The sequence below is a fragment of the Rhinatrema bivittatum genome, chromosome 3 (genome assembly GCF_901001135.1).
Source record: "Rhinatrema bivittatum chromosome 3, aRhiBiv1.1, whole genome shotgun sequence".
In the NCBI taxonomy this organism is placed as follows: domain Eukaryota; kingdom Metazoa; phylum Chordata; class Amphibia; order Gymnophiona; family Rhinatrematidae; genus Rhinatrema; species Rhinatrema bivittatum.
In genome coordinates this window covers 446599523-446615520 of record NC_042617.1, presented here as the reverse complement: position 1 = coordinate 446615520, position 15998 = coordinate 446599523, and positions in this window count along the sequence as shown.

Below are 15998 nucleotides of genomic sequence, written 5' to 3'. Positions count from 1 at the left end.
CTCACTGCTACAAAAGGTAAGTGATTAACATGGTTGCTCTATTGGTGCCCCATGCCATGGTTGCTGGCTTATTTGGCAGTGAGATACTAGTGCCACTATAAATCTAAGTTTTACCTCCCCCCCTCCCCCCAGCGGACATAAAATGATAGGATTATACCTAGTGGAATAAGAGATTGTCTCCTGAATTTGTTTAGTGGGATCTAATTTATAGATCATGCACATGGTGATGTAGACCCAGAATAGAGGCAGCAGGGGTAGCTCACATTCCCTTGACAGGGAGAACACCAACCTCCTCCCTTAAAACTATCCCTCTGTGCTGGTTCAGATAAAACGTTGAATAGAGTCACACCACTCTCAGATAAATCCAAACTCTTAACTTTATTTCTGGTTGTAATCAACAACTATATACAGAAATAGAATAGGATAGGAAATGTCAGCAGCCAGTACAATTCATGGGAGACAGGAGTTAGTGGCATTTTCTACCATAATCAATAAAAAAAAAAAAAAGAAAATTTGATTCCCAAACTTATATATCACCTATTACTTGAAGGAATCATGTACACCATAATAAATCATCAATTATTATAACATGTAATACACTATTAACATATTCATAAAAAAATTTAATGAAATATATCACAAAATTTAATATCAGAAAATACATTCAGTATATATACTGTCAAATAATATAACCACCTACAGATAAATCCTATTCTAAAATTCATTCACACACATGCATTCATACTCACTAATGCTGATACTAAATCCATTTTGGGAATTACATCAAAGTTGTAAACCTATACAAAAAGACAGCCTTAATGGAACTCTTATAAAAGGAACCAACATAAATGTAACACTTCATGAAATGTAATGATGTGTCATTCTGTCCTTTCATTAAATTGCTAACCATGTTGCCCAGTTCTCTAAATAAGTCATTGGAGAGAGTCTGGAGAGGTTGCATACTTCATGCAGTCCATCAATCACGCTCTGGTTGCAGACAATTGGATATTAGGAGTTAGAATGTTTCTGGATCAGTGCTGGGGTCAAGTGACACAAAGACTTATGGGTGACTATCTGGATGAGGAGCAAGGAAGCTTGGAGTCCCTGCATCATGGTGCCGGAGGGCCAGGTTCGACCAGTTTGGCAGCATCTGCTTCTGTCAGCAATAGGGAAAATCGCTCTCCATCTGAAGGACAAGAGAGACCTGCTTCTCTTTTCTTCATTAGTGGCAGCAGCATGGGATACAGCATTTTGAGCCACTACTTTACAAGGGTGACATGTCTGAACTGGTTAATATGGACCCATTTAAGGAGATCTTCCATGCCCAGATTCATCTTATCTCAGATAAGGTATGTGAGGTGAAGCCCTATCCACAATCACAAAAGCTCCTTTTCCAGCTAGGCAAAATATACTTTCGGTTCTGTTTTTACTATATTTATAGTGGAAGACCTAGTCTCCAATTTCATCCTCTTCAGATGTAGCTTTACATCATAATAGACCTTCCCACCTCTGGCATTGGCCTTGAGATTCCTGGGCAGCCCCAAGTTACTTTATAACCATTCCCACACAATGGTAACATACTGGGTGTAGGGATGGCAGTAGCCAAATTAGCGTTCTGCATCCTGTAAAGCAAGTGCATGGGCAAGATCACTTCTCTACCGGCCATCAGATCACCAGTGAAAACCCATAAGACAGTGAGATGTAGCTCTATTTCCCATCAACACTGGGGCAATTTTACCTCCCAGTTCTTACCTCATGTGGACACATACTTCTTCAGAATGTTGATCATAGCCTTCGGTGCTCTCACCACCTGGCTGGATAACTGTGGGTGAAATAATCTGTGGAGTTTGCTTTTCACACCCAATAATCTCCACATAATGTTAATTACTTGTCCAAGTATTTCTACCAGGGTATTACAGTGTCTCATGGCATCCAGTTCTGCCCTATCTCTCATTTTGTGAGAGAAGGGCTCACTACAAGGGAGTTTGTATTGCTCAGCATTGGATGGGTCTGTAGAACCTGCATGTCCAGTAGCTGAACATCCATAGAAGTGGCCTCTCCACTTCTGTCAGCTTCTCAGAGTGAGGCAGATGTATGTTCTTTGTTACAGGTGAAATTACCTCCTGAGTTCCAGGGTCTGGTCTGCTCCAGACCAATGGAAGTGGGGGTTGGCTATGACAGATCTCCAGTCAATCAGCATCTAGAACAATGTTACATAGGGCCTCATTTTTCTGGAGAAAGACATCATTCTTATTCCTTCTTTTCCCGGCTTCTGCATCTCAGAACATTATCAGAGCGGGATCTGCTAATGTCTGGCACCTGAACCTTTTGGTGGCCTCTTTCTACTTTGCTGGGCAGGTACCACTGGCCAACTTCCCCCCTTTGGAAACGCTTCCAAGTGAGAAAGGTTGCTTGATCTGAATTCACCTGACTTCATTTAGGTAGTCAGTGTCTGGGGACAGACTCCCATCAGGAATATCTCTCCCGGGTTCTTCAGGACTAGAACTGGGTGCATTGGGGTAGATTTTCAAAGGGTTACGCGCGTAATTCCAAAAATCTGCCCCTGCCCTTGCCGAGCCTATATCCCGGGGCTTTGAAAAAGGGGCGGGATGGGGTGGGGTTGTGGCAGGGCACCAATCCGGGGTACCGGTGCAGGGGTGGGAAGCGGGCGTGGACCAAGGCCTCTGGCACAGCGGCCGTGCGGGAGGTTCGCATGCTGGCAGCTGGCCGGTGCGCGCAAGTTACACCTGCCCAGAGGCAGGCGTAAATTCGAAAACAAAGGTAGGGGGAGATTTAGGTAGGGCTGGTGGGCGGGTTAGATAAGGGAAGGTGGGGGAGAGCAGAAGGAAAGTTCCCTTCAAGGTCGCTCCGATTTCAGAGTGGCCTCTGAGGAAACGGGGAAAGCCATCCAGGCTCGGCGCCCGCAAGGTGCACAAGTGTGCACCCTCTTGCGTTCGCCAACCCGGATTTTAGAACATGCGTGCGCACATTTGTGCATGCCGGGTTGCACGCACAAATCTACGCCCATGCGTAGTTTTGAATATCTGGCCCACTTTTATCTCTCCTAACTGAATGGCGAGCCAGATCTTACCTTTTATTTCTATGGGCATTTCCCATGGGCCCTAGGCCACATCACACTGAATCATCCTCGGAACAGACCTACTCTTTAAAGAAGCAGTTAACTTGTTAAGCAAGCTCAGAGTGATTAGGGTGACCTTGGAACACATACCAGGAGATCCTCACAACTAAACATACCCCTGTATTCTATTGGGGATCGCTCACCTGGGTCCCAGAAGTTCCCTTTCTCTAAGGCATCATTCTTATTCCTTATTGCTTCCAGATGAGAGCCACACTCAAATGGAGGCAGTGCTCTCATGTAACAGGGTGTCACCTAGTGTTGGAGAGGCAGTGGCATCAACAGATTCAGTTCAGGGGAGATTGTTTCACACCTTCAGTATATATCTGGAGAGTAGGGTGATTTAGTTATTGTGAGCTAGTACAGGACCCAGAGGGACTGGTATCTACCTTTGGGCATGAGGCCTGGTACTGCTCGTGGAGTCCCAGGGCTTCCTGATTTCCTGGGGACTCCATCTCAGGTATTGGCATCATGCTCTCCTGGTGGTTACAGCCACCATAGGGATCCTGCAAATCACCTGAGCCTTTGTTTTCCACCGAATCAGCAGATTGCTTCTTGGGAATATGAGAGAAGAAAAGACAGCATTAATTTCCAGGTTTTTCTTCTCTGAACTCTGAAACATGGGGAATAGGGATGTGAATCGTACGATATTTTCAAACTCGTCAGAAATCGGGGGCTCCCCGAAACAGATAGGAAAACCCCCACAAAATTGTTCGTCAGGTTCTCTTATCGTTTTGGGGGAGGGTGGGAAAAATGGCACACAAAAACAACCCTTAAACCCACCCTGACCCTTTTAAAGCACATCCTTTAGCATCCCCCACCCTCCCGACCCCTCCCCCAAAACTTTTTTAAAGTACCTGGTGGTCCAGTGGGGGGTCCCGGGAGCGATCTCCCGCTCTCGGGCCATCGGCTGCCACTAATCAAAATGGCGCCGATGGACCTTTGCCCTTACTGTGTGATAGGGGCTATCGGCGCCATTGGCCGGCAATGGACGGCGCCATATTTAAAAATGGCACGGGCCATCCATTGCTCCTACCATGTGATAGGGGCCGGCCAATGGCACCGATAGCCCCTATCACACGGTAAGGGCAAAGGGCCATCGGTGCCATTTTGATTAGTGGCAGCCGACGGCCCAAGAGCGGGAGATCGCTCCCGGGACCCCCTACTGGACCACCAGGTACTTTAAAAAAGTTTTGGGGGGGGGGGTCGGGAGGGTGGGGGAAGCTAAAGGATGTGTTTTAAAGGGTCAGGGAGGGTTTTTTGTTTATGGGATCGGGCGCAGCCGCTTAAAAAAAAAAAACGATCGGACCGCACGCAAAAAATTTCCCGATAGTCCCCGATTCTGGTTCCGATTCACATCTCTAATGGGGAATACCTGATATTGGTCTTTATCTTTGTACTGACCCTTGCTGGTTGATTTATTTTTGTTGAAAATTTCATAGAGCTTTTCAGCTTCCTGTACTAGGAAGTTTGCAGGCACAGAAGTGAATCCTATAATTAGTGGAAAGAGATTCATAGATGCGTCCTTGAATGCTTAACTATTGCACTCTCTGCCTTAACTTATGGCTAAGCTCTCTAGCACTCATCCTCTCTACTGGACATCGCGGACATGGCCTTAGGAGAGAGGATCTTATTGACACAGGTACTAAAATTAGAAATTACTACTTACCTGATAATTTCTTTTTCTTTAGGACAGTCAGATGAATCCAGAACAAGTGGGTTTATGCTCCCCTACCAGCAGATGGAGATGGAGTAAACTGACATCACAGTATATAATCCCCTCTAGTGATATCAGCATGCCAGTATTCTCTTCAAAAGCAACTGTGGGGGGAGGAAGTGACGTCACTTCCCATGCCGGCTGCCTCTTAACGGAGCTCCCGTTCCCCGGAGCGATTTAGCACCTTTTCGCCGCGATTACCCACGCGAACCTGAGCGTCTCACCCCAATTCTGGCAGCGGAAGTTAGCGGGCACATGACGGGGAAAAAAAAACCGATCGACTTCCAGAAATTTTCTTATAATAAAGGGGGAGAAACGCCGGCCCTGCAGGATTCTAAAATGGCGGCTGCACGTGATTCGGCGGGCTCCGGGGGTGAGGAAGGCCCATCGGACACCCTGGACTCAGCGCTGCCATCTCGCTCTGAAATGCGCTCATGGTTCATGGAAATAAGGCAGGACATAAAGTCTTTTAAAAAGGAGATTGCTGTCACCCTACAAGAGATGAGAGAGGACCATGCTGACCTTTGCCGCAGGCTGGATGAGGCGGACTCTCGGTTGGATGACCATGAGGAGCGTTGGACTCACCAGCATAAAGTGGTGGCCGCCCTCCAATCCTCACAGGAGGAGCTCGAAGATAAACTGGAAGACCTGGAAAACAGGTCCCGGAGGTGCAACCTGCGCTTCAAGGGCATCCCTGACACAGCTGAATACTCCGACTGTACTCTGGTAATACAGCAAATCTGTACTTTGATCCTTGGAGACAATGGAGATGATGGCGACGCCGGAGGCTCTTCTCCTTCAGACCCCCGGATTGACCGGGCTCATCGGACCTTGGGGCCCCGGAGTGGCAATCGGCCATGGGATATCGTCGTTTGTTTTCACTCATTTACCTATAAAGAACAAATTGCCACTGCAGCTAGGAAGCACCGTACCTGGTCCTGGAATGATCATGAAATTTCTGTCTACGCAGACCTGGCCTCCAGCACCTTACAGAAGCGATTTGAGTTTCGGCCCATCACCTCAGCTTTATCAGCAGCGTCCATTCGTTACCGGTGGCTATTCCCTTTCAGCTTATGGTTCCAGGTGGAAGGTCGGTCCTTTAAAGTACGCACTCTGGATGCCGCAGCACAGGCTTTGAAAGAGGCAGGACTGACGGCGGACCTTTCCGGCTTACAAACTGCTGCTGCCACGATCTCCAAGCCTGCCGCCCCTCGTTGGCAAAGGGTTGCTAAGGGAGGCCGTCGGCTGCGCAGAAACATCAGTGGAGAACTGCATTCAGACACACTTGCCTGACTCCCTGGATTGTGCTGTTCTCAGTGATGATTTAATTTTTCTGCAATCTGGCAGGGACATGTGGGAGTACTTTCGCTCCTCAGGTTCACTGGTTATCTTGTTCCGTGGGTAATCTCTGTTTATGCTACGTTAGCTATTGTCTATAACTTTCTTTTTCAGGCTCTGGGGAGGGGAGGATCCATCGCCCGGTATGGAGATTTCCTCCCATTCTTTCCAGGAATGAGTTTTTCCTTCCTGGGTGGCTTTGGGGATGGTGGGGGAGGGGGGTGGGGTGTTTTGCCTCAAATTTAAGTGTCTTGCTACCAGGTTCGGGGGGGGGGGGGGGGGGGGGGATCTTCTTGGGGGCGCACTCACTGTTTTGCAGGGGTTAGGTATACGCTTTGGTGGGTGGCTGGTTACACTATCCATGTCTACAGTAACCTTTGTCTCACTTAATGTGAAAGGTTTAAATTTGGGGCGCAAGCGTCAGCTTTTGTTCCAGGAATTGGGGAGGTTATCCGCTGATGTGATCTTCCTGCAAGAAACTCACCTTAGACAGCGCTATGAGGGTCTTTTACGCTCTACTGCTTTCCCTAACCAATATTGGGCTGCGGCACCGTCCACTTCGAAATATGCTGGGGTGGGAATCCTAATTCGTAGCACGGTACCTTTTGAGCTTCGTGGCGCTCATCCCGATCCACAAGGTCGCTATATCCTGCTCAATGTGCTCCTAGGAGGGGAAGCGTTTGCCCTTTGCTCCATCTATGGCCCTACCTCTCACAAAGCAGAGTTTTATAACACGCTCTATACCGTCTTGGAAGATAATGCAGAGGGCAGTGTCATATTGGGGGGTGATTTTAATTTAACACTAAACCCGCATACATAGAAGAAAACAAAATCCTATTCCAATCACAATACGGATTTCGCAAGTCACTGAACACAGAATCCCTCCTCATCTCCATGTCTGACTTCATATTAATGGGCCTTGACAAAGGCCAATCCTTCCTCTTAATTCTACTGGACCTATCAGCCGCCTTTGATACGGTCAATCATTCCACTCTCACTTCCATTCTGGCTTCTATAGGTATCTCAGGCACAGCTCTCTCATGGTTTAAATCTTTTCTCTCCAACAGAGGCTTCAAGGTTAAGATACAGAACAAAGAATCTTCACGAATGGACGCATCCATAGGTGTCCCCCAGGGCTCCTCACTGTCACCTACACTCTTTAACATTTATCTTTTACCTATCTGCCAACTCCTCTCCAACCTTAACCTCAAACATTTCCTCTACGCCGACGACATCCAGATCGTGATACCCATTAAAGAATCTTACACAAAAACATTGGTTCACTGGGAAAACTGTCTCTTCGAAATTAAACATCTCCTGGCTAACCTAAACCTAGTTTTAAACTCCTCTAAAACAGAACTGCTTCTCATCTCCCCAGATAATAATGCCATCTCTAATCCTCCAACTATCCCAACTACTACACAGGTGAGAGATCTAGGAGTATTAATTGATAACCGGATGAACCTTAAAGCTTACATCAACAGAACCACCAAGGACTGTTTCCACAAACTCCAAGTTCTGAAAAGAATTAGACCACTCTTCCACACTCAGGACTTCAGAACCATTCTACAAGCTATCATTTTTTCTAAGATCGATTACTGTAACTCTATCCTTCTGGGCCTACCTTCCTCCTATACTAGACCCCTCCAGATGTTACAAAACGCTGCGGCAAGATTACTGACAAACTCCAGGAGGAGGGACCATATATCTCCAATCCTAAAAGATCTCCACTGGTTGCCTGTTCACTTTAGAATCCTCTACAAATCTCTTTCCATAATATACAAAACCATCCATCAACACACCCCACTCGACTTACAAGTCCCATTCCAAATTTATAACTCCTCCAGACCAACAAGAGACACACTCAGAGGATCTCTTCAAGTGCCCCCAGCCAAAACTACCAAACACATTACCTTGAGAGATCGGGCCTTTTCAACAGCCGGCCCCCTTCTATGGAACTCCATCCCACCGGACCTTAGACAGGAGCCCAGCCTCCCAACCTTCAGGAAGAGACTTAAGACCTGGCTGTTTAAAAAAGCTTTCCCGGACACCGATTAATTCTATTCAGCCAGATTCTACCACTTCCACATGTAAAAATGTTATTACTAATGTAAATACCTATACCTAATGTTATTCTCTTTCTTTTCTTCTCTCCTCCCAGTTCTATTACCTTGTTATTTGTAACTGCTTCCTTCTACACAAATAGGTTATTGAATTGTTTACTGTACACCCCTGTTATATGTAAACCGGCATGATGTGTTTGCAACATGAATGCCGGTATATAAAAATTTTAAATAAATAAATAAATAAATAAATGTAGACAATTCCACTGGGACTAGCTCCGATTCCGCCCGGTCTCGGAAGGCTCTTAAACACATTCTCACCCTGATTGCGGGGGTGGATGTCTGGCGTGCCCGCTTTCCCACTTCTTGTTGTTATTCTTATTATTCCACCCCACATGACACACACTCTCGTATTGATATGTTTCTGATGGATAAAGCGAGAATCACGGCTGTGCGGGAGGTGGACATTGATCCTATTGTGTGGTCTGACCATGCCCCGGTCTGGTTCAGGTTGCGTTTGCAGCAACACGATCCCGGCCATAAATATTGGTGTCTTAATGACTCTCTTTTAGAAGATAGCGCCTTTCATAAACAATTGGTGTCCGAGATACAGGAGTACACCCGCCTCAATGATGTAGGTGACGTTACCCCAGGAACGTTATGGGAATGTCTGAAATGTGTTCTTCGGGGTTCCCTAATAGCTCGAGCAACCTATGTTAAAAAGCAGAGGGAGGGGGAGCACCAGACACTGCTGACCACCTTGCGGAAGCTAGAACGGACGCATATGAGTGGTACGGCTTCTTCTACCTTGAAAGGGTCTATTCAGGAGCTCAAAGATAGAATAATGTCCCTGGATTCAGCCAAAATCGCTCATCAGTTAGAACTTGCCAAACAAAAATTTTTTGAAGGCGGCAATAAAGCCGGTCGATACCTTGCCCAAACGCTCAAACGGAAACAATCCCAAGCCTTTATTTCTAAAATTAAAACTCATACAGGGCAGATACTTACCGATGATTCCTCCATAAGGCAGCGCTTCCAACAGTTTTACTCTCAATTATATAGTTGTGATCCTACTATACGGGAGGGTGCCATTGAAGCCTATCTTGCCCAAACTCCACTTCCTACCTTAACGTCTGCCCAATGGCAATTTCTGGATAAGGATATCACTGCCTTCGAGCTGGAGGAGGCTATCCACTCTCTTAAGCTGGGAAAGTCTCCAGGGCTCGATGGCTATACCCCGAGGTTTTATAAGAAATTTGCCACGGCACTGTCCCCCCTCCTACTTAGGTTCTTTAATTCTCTACGGGCCGGGGCTCCTTTATCCGCTTTAGCTAATACAGCAGGGATCACGTTATTGGCGAAGCCCGGGCGGGATCCCACAGTTTGTGGATCGTACAGACTGATCTCTCTTTTAAATGTCGATGTTAAGTTACTAGCCAAAATTTTAGCTAATCGCCTAAATTGTTTTATTGCTCAATTGGTACATGTTGATCAGGCGGGGTTTATCCCCGGTAGAACCACTGCGGACAATGTTCATAGAATTTTAGATGCTATCTGGGCAGCACAGAAACAACACATCCCAGCTTTAGCCTTATCCATCGACGCCGAGAAGGCGTTCGATATGGTGCATTGGCCTTTCCTTTTTCAAATGATGGAGGGCATGGGATTTGGTGCTTTCTTTCTGACCTGGCTTCGCCAACTTTATGATTCTCCTAGAGCTTGTCTAAAGGTTAATGGGGGCTATTCTGCGTCTTTCCCTGTCCGAAGGGGTACTAGGCAAGGGTGTCCCTTATCCCCATTACTCTTTGCACTTTTTCTTGAACCCTTTGCCATTAATATCCACTGCAACCCCAGTATCACAGGTGTCGAGTTGGGTGTTACCTCTATTAAGATATCCCTTTATGCTGATGACATCTTATTAACCCTAACTGACCTGGAAACTTCCTTGGAGGGGCTTATGGGCGAAATGGATTTTTTTCAGTGGCGCCTCAGGCTTTAAGGTTAACTGGGACAAGTCTGAGATTCTTAATCTCAATCTCTCACCCAGGTCGGTCCGTCATTTACAGCACTTGTTTCCCTTTAAATGGGCTACCTCCCAAATCAAATACTTGGGGATTCAGTTGAGCACCACTCAGGACCTATTGATCCTTAACTACGCAACCTTATGGAAAAGACTAGATAAGGATATGGAAGAATAGAGCAGATATCACATCTCCTGGCTGGGCAGAATGGCGGTTTTCAAAATGCATGTGCTGCCGAAACTTCTCTATTTATTTCAGACCCTCCCAGTTCTAGTCCCCCCCTCCTTGCTTCGGCAATGGCAAAAGAGCTGCATGACCTTTATTTGGGCGGGCAGAAGACCGAGGGTTGCCAGGGAGGTGCTTATGCGCTCCAAATTGAGTGGAGGGCTTGGAGTGCCGGATCTTTCCCGCTACTTTCGGGCAGCTCAGTTTAAAAAGTTAGTGGATTTGCACATGACTAGACTCCCCAAATCGTGGGTCCTATTTGCTCAAGCATTGTTAGGGTCTATCCCTATCCAAAGCCTTATCTGGCAGCCTAAGTCTACTTGGTTAATTGATACGGCTGTGGTGCTTCCCTCCACTACTCACATGTTACTGCAACTGTGGCACAAGTATCGCACCACTCTGGTGGGTAACAGGGAGTACCACTCCTGTACTAATTTATACGTTAACAAGGCTTTTCGCCCTGGCTTTGAGAGTTCCGTTTTTCTCACTTGGCGGAGCCGGGGTATTCATCATTGGGGGCATATTTGGGGTTCCAATTCTATACGTCCTTTCCCTGATTTACAGCAGGCTTATTCCCTACCTGATTCCGCTATATATCCATATTTTCAATTGACCCATTTTGCGAAGACTCAGATGCTGGCGGTGCATCTTAACGCTGAGCAATCTGCCTTTGAAAAGCTATGTGAGAAGGCGAATACTTGCTCACGGGCTATGTCCCAGATCTACCAAATGTTGTTACCCCAGTCCATGCCTAACTACAAGTTTCAACTATTGTGGGAACGGGACTTGCAGGTATCCTGGACCCCGCAGATTTGGAAGACTCTCTTTCAAACTATGGGTAAAGGCTACATAGCTGCCTCGCTCATTGAGAACTCTTATAAAGTCCTATATCGGTGGTATATGACTCCTGTAACATTACATAAGTTTACGCCTATGTACCCAGATCATTGTTGGCGGCTATGTTCGATTGTGGGTAGTTATTATCATATGTGGTGGGACTGTCCTAAATTGCAGCCACTTTGGTGTGCAATCTTCCACTGGCTGTGTGATTTTGTGCCGGAGATGCCAACGCCCACGGCTGCGCAGGCGTTATTGGGTGCTAAAATCCCAGGGCTTTCTGCGGACCAAAATAAACTGGCTCACTTTGTTTTCACTGCTTGTCGTTGCGAAATTGCTCGTCTGTGGAGATCCCCCACGGTTCCCACAAAAGCAGCCGTACAACATAGGGTGCATAACATTTTTTTATTATCAAAAATCACAGCATTTAAGCACAACTAGACTTCACGATTTGACATGCTATGGCGCCCCTACCAACGGTGGCACTCATCCATGACCTCTGACTTTCCGGGATCGCAGTGACCCCTTTTGCTTAGACATATTTGTCTGCCCCTTTGTGATGTGATTCTGCCTACCTTTCCTAAATTGCACACTATTGAGGCTCGGGGGGGGGGGGGATTGGTATGTTAAATTACTGCCTTGATGTCGTTTCAGGTTTTCTACCTTTGATATGCAGACTACTGATTTGTGTCTCTGTCGCAGTTTCTAATGTATGACAGCTTATACTTGTTCATGTGGCACTATTGGACTGAGTTTTGCTGTTCTGTTGCTATTCTCTATGGTTTGTTAAACCTGTTCTTTCGATTTAATAAAAAATTTTACAAATTAAAAAAAAAGCAACTGTGGACAGACTAGCAAAAGACTTGATTGAAAACAGACATTTCAATACTCAGCCAACCGGCAACACTTAGCTCAGACAAGTCTAGGGACTGGACTAGCACTTACCAGTAATCCCTGTAACACATGGCCATGCAGCAGAACCACACTACAATCATTTGGCAGTCAAGGGAGGGAAGCTGGATTCATCTGACTGTCCTAAAGAAAAAGAAATTATCAGGTAAGTAGTAATTTCTCATTTCTCACATAGACCAAAGAGGTGGAGAACTTTCTTGCTCTTAATAAGGTGGCATTCACTACCACAAAATAGCCACATTTCAGCAAGCAAGCCCTTTCATGGGCCAAACCGTATGACGAAAGCAATTCAGATCTTCATGAAGAACAGGTCCCTGCCACAACAGATCCCTGTGTGCTGGAAATCAAAGAGGCGAGTCCAGCAGGAGCATCTGCAGATCTGCATACCACGGTCTCCTGGGACAATCTGGAATGACTAAGAGCACCATCCCTCTGTGGCACTCGATCCTGTGACTTGGTCTACCCCATATGGGTCATGGAGGAAAGGTATACAGCAACTTGTCTTCCAACCACTCCCGCACTAGGGCATCGATCCACAAGGACTTCGGATCTCTTCTGCAACTGAAGAAGCGTAGAACCTTTGCTTTCCGCAAGGTCAACAACAGGTCTAAGAACGGAAGACCCCAATGATCCCAAATCAGTTGAAATGCCTCATCTGACAATGCCCACTCTCCTGGGTCCAGACTCTCCCTGCTGAGAAAGTCTGCTCTTATGTTGTCTTTGCCTGCGATGTGCAAAGCCAAGATCATTTGGCGATGCACTTTTGTCCATTCCATAAGTTGATCTATTTCCTGCAACACTTGTTGGCTCTTAGTACCTCTCTGCTGCCTGATGTACTCCATCTTCATATCATTGTCTGACATTATTCAGACCGATCGACCCTGCAGCCTATCGCTGAACTGTAAACATGCCAACCAGGCTACTGTGGCTTCCAGGCAATTGATGTTCCAGAGAGACCCCTCTGCATTCCAGTGGTCTTGCGCTGCGAGCTCCTGACAGTGAGCTCCCCAACCAAGGAGTCTCGCATCCATCATCAGTACAAGCCAGTCTGGAGGGATTAGGGAAACTCCCTTCCTCGGATGTTCTGCTTGCAGCCACCACTGCAGTTGGGAGGAAACCTCCATCGGCAGGAGAAGCCGAATCGAATATTCTTGAGACTGTGGGATCCACCGAGACAGCAGGGAACACTGAAGAGGACGCATAATCGCCCTCTCCCACGGTACCATTTTTAGGGTTGCTGCCATCAAGCCAATATCTGCAGGTAAGACCATATAGTCAGGTGCAGAGTGGCCATCAGCAGATGGAGCTGGGCTATCAACTTCTGAAGTTGAACTGTCGGCAGGAACACCTTGCCCTGCTTTGTGTCGAAACAAACCCCAAAGTATTCCAGTGACTGAGAAGGCTGAAAATTGCTCTTGGCTAGGTTCACTGCCCAACCGAGTTCCTGCAGCAGGAAAATCATGTTGTGAGTCATCAGGCAGCTCTCTTCATCCAAATACTGGAGTACTAGGATTCCAGCCCTTCATAATTCTGCCGCAACTACCATTACCTTGAAGAAGATCCTGGGAGTGGTGGCCAAACCAAAGGGCAGTGCCTGGAATTGAAAATGGTGCCCCAGCACTGCAAATTGGAGAAAGCATTGATGTTCCAGTTGGATGGGAATGTTAAATATATGCTTCTGACAGATCCAGGGAGGATAGAAACTCTCCCACCTGCACAGCTAGTAGTACTGAGTGCAAAGTTTCGATGCGGAAATGGTTCACCCGCAGATGATGGCTGATACTTTTGGGATCCAGGATGGGACGAAAGAAGCATTTCTTCTTTGGCATAATGAAATAAATTGAATATCACCCCATATTTTCTTGAGACTTGAGCACTGGGACCACAGCCCTCTGACTAAGGAGCTTTGAAAATATACTCTTCATCATCTGCTTCTTCTGTAGGGAGTGGCAGGGCGACTCCTTGAATACGTCCCGAGGAACACAGCAAAACTCCATCGCATATCCATCTCGCATCACTTCTAGGACCTACTGATCTGATGTAATTTTGACCCACCTCTGATAAAAAAAAAGAGAGAGAGGTGCCCCCTATCTCCTGTTTCCAGGGATGGGTTGGCAAACCTTCATTGGGAGGCTCAGGAGGTTCCACTACTTGAGCCTGCACCTCTTCTGGGATGTCTGGGACAAAAGGACTGAGACTATCAAAAGGCCGAGTCCTCTGAAAGGTTGCTCCTCTGTAGGGTCAAAAACACCTGGATCCTCTAGCATGACCTCTCATGTTAAAGGGGCGCTGCATCTGCTTCTTATCCTCTGGCAAACAAACTGGAGATTCGCCCACTTACTGGCCGGTTTCCTTAACTTGCACCCAAATAAAGGCGAGCTATTGAAGGCCATCAGCCAACCAATTTCTCAACAATAACTGGCCCCTGGCCACTACTTTCAAAGCCAACCTTTTGGCAGAGGTGCGAACCAAATCGCAGCCCAAATTAGCCAAGAAGGCCGCGGCTGGTTCTATAACTGTCCTGGAATTCACCCTAGTCATCAACCTCCTGGGAGAGAAGCAAACAAGAGCAGCCCATGAGGGAACAACAAGAAACAATCTGCAAGGACATTGCCACTGCTTCAAATGCCTGTTTAAGGATGGTCTCAATCTTTCTAGCATGAGCATCCTTCAAGATCGCTCCTCCTTCCACAGGAATAGTGGTCCGCTTGGAGACTGCGCACACAAGTGTATATACCTTCAGAAATGTAAGCGCCCTCTTACCACTGGCTTTATGCAAGGACACCAAAATGAAATTTCTCTTCGGCTCAGACACGGAATCTGTCCCAGGGTTCGCAAGTATGTCCAAGGTCTGGGAGACCAGAGCTGGCAGTTCATTTCTATGAAAGAACCATAGCATAGGTCTATATGGTTCTAGACCTGGAGGAATTTCAAGCCATCCTCCAGAGAAGCAGAAATTGGTCAACATCTGTGCCATCCAGATCCCTAGCAGGAGGATCCACTGTTCTCTAGGAGCACTCCTGTGCTCAAGAAAAGGTCCAGACAAGGTCCCTACCTGCAACTTTCTCTAGGAGCAGTGGACCAGGTTGAGGACTGCACCTGAAAAAGGGATTGCAACCCTTGGAAAAAATTCTAACTTGGAAAATGTAGAAGTATCTAAACCAGGAGACACCTGGGGTGCTCTCACTGAACAACCATCCCCTGCTGCGGAGTCAGAGGGGAGATCCAAGGTTAGGTGCTCCATCTGACTGTCTTTACCCAGACCTACAGCTGTCTGGGAAGAACCATGCTTAGAAAATCAGAAGAGGATAAAACTCCCTGAGCCTCCAGTGCTGGCACAAATTAGCGGGCACTTCCTGCTGAGGTGCCCTAATATGACAGGCAGTGCAAAAGGAAAAGCGCTTAGGCTTCTTAGGAATAGCTGCCATTATGGCCAACAGCATGCTGAGCTGTGGCTGCAGGCATCTAGCTGTTTGTTTGTTTGTTTGGGGTTTTTTTAACATCCAAAAATTCTAGGCGTCCAACACTTGGGCATATGATACTTGGGCAGCTCAATGCTTGGTGTCCCATACCTAGATGGCCGTAGAATAAGCACCACTCAAAGGACAGGTGCACAAAAAATGCTTAATTTGGATGCACAACAAAGCTCGACTAGGTGTCCAGAAAAACTGTATGCACAGCTAGACACACACGCTGAACTGACAATCCTGTAGACTAGAGCATGGGCGGCCTGGCAGATTGAGCAACCT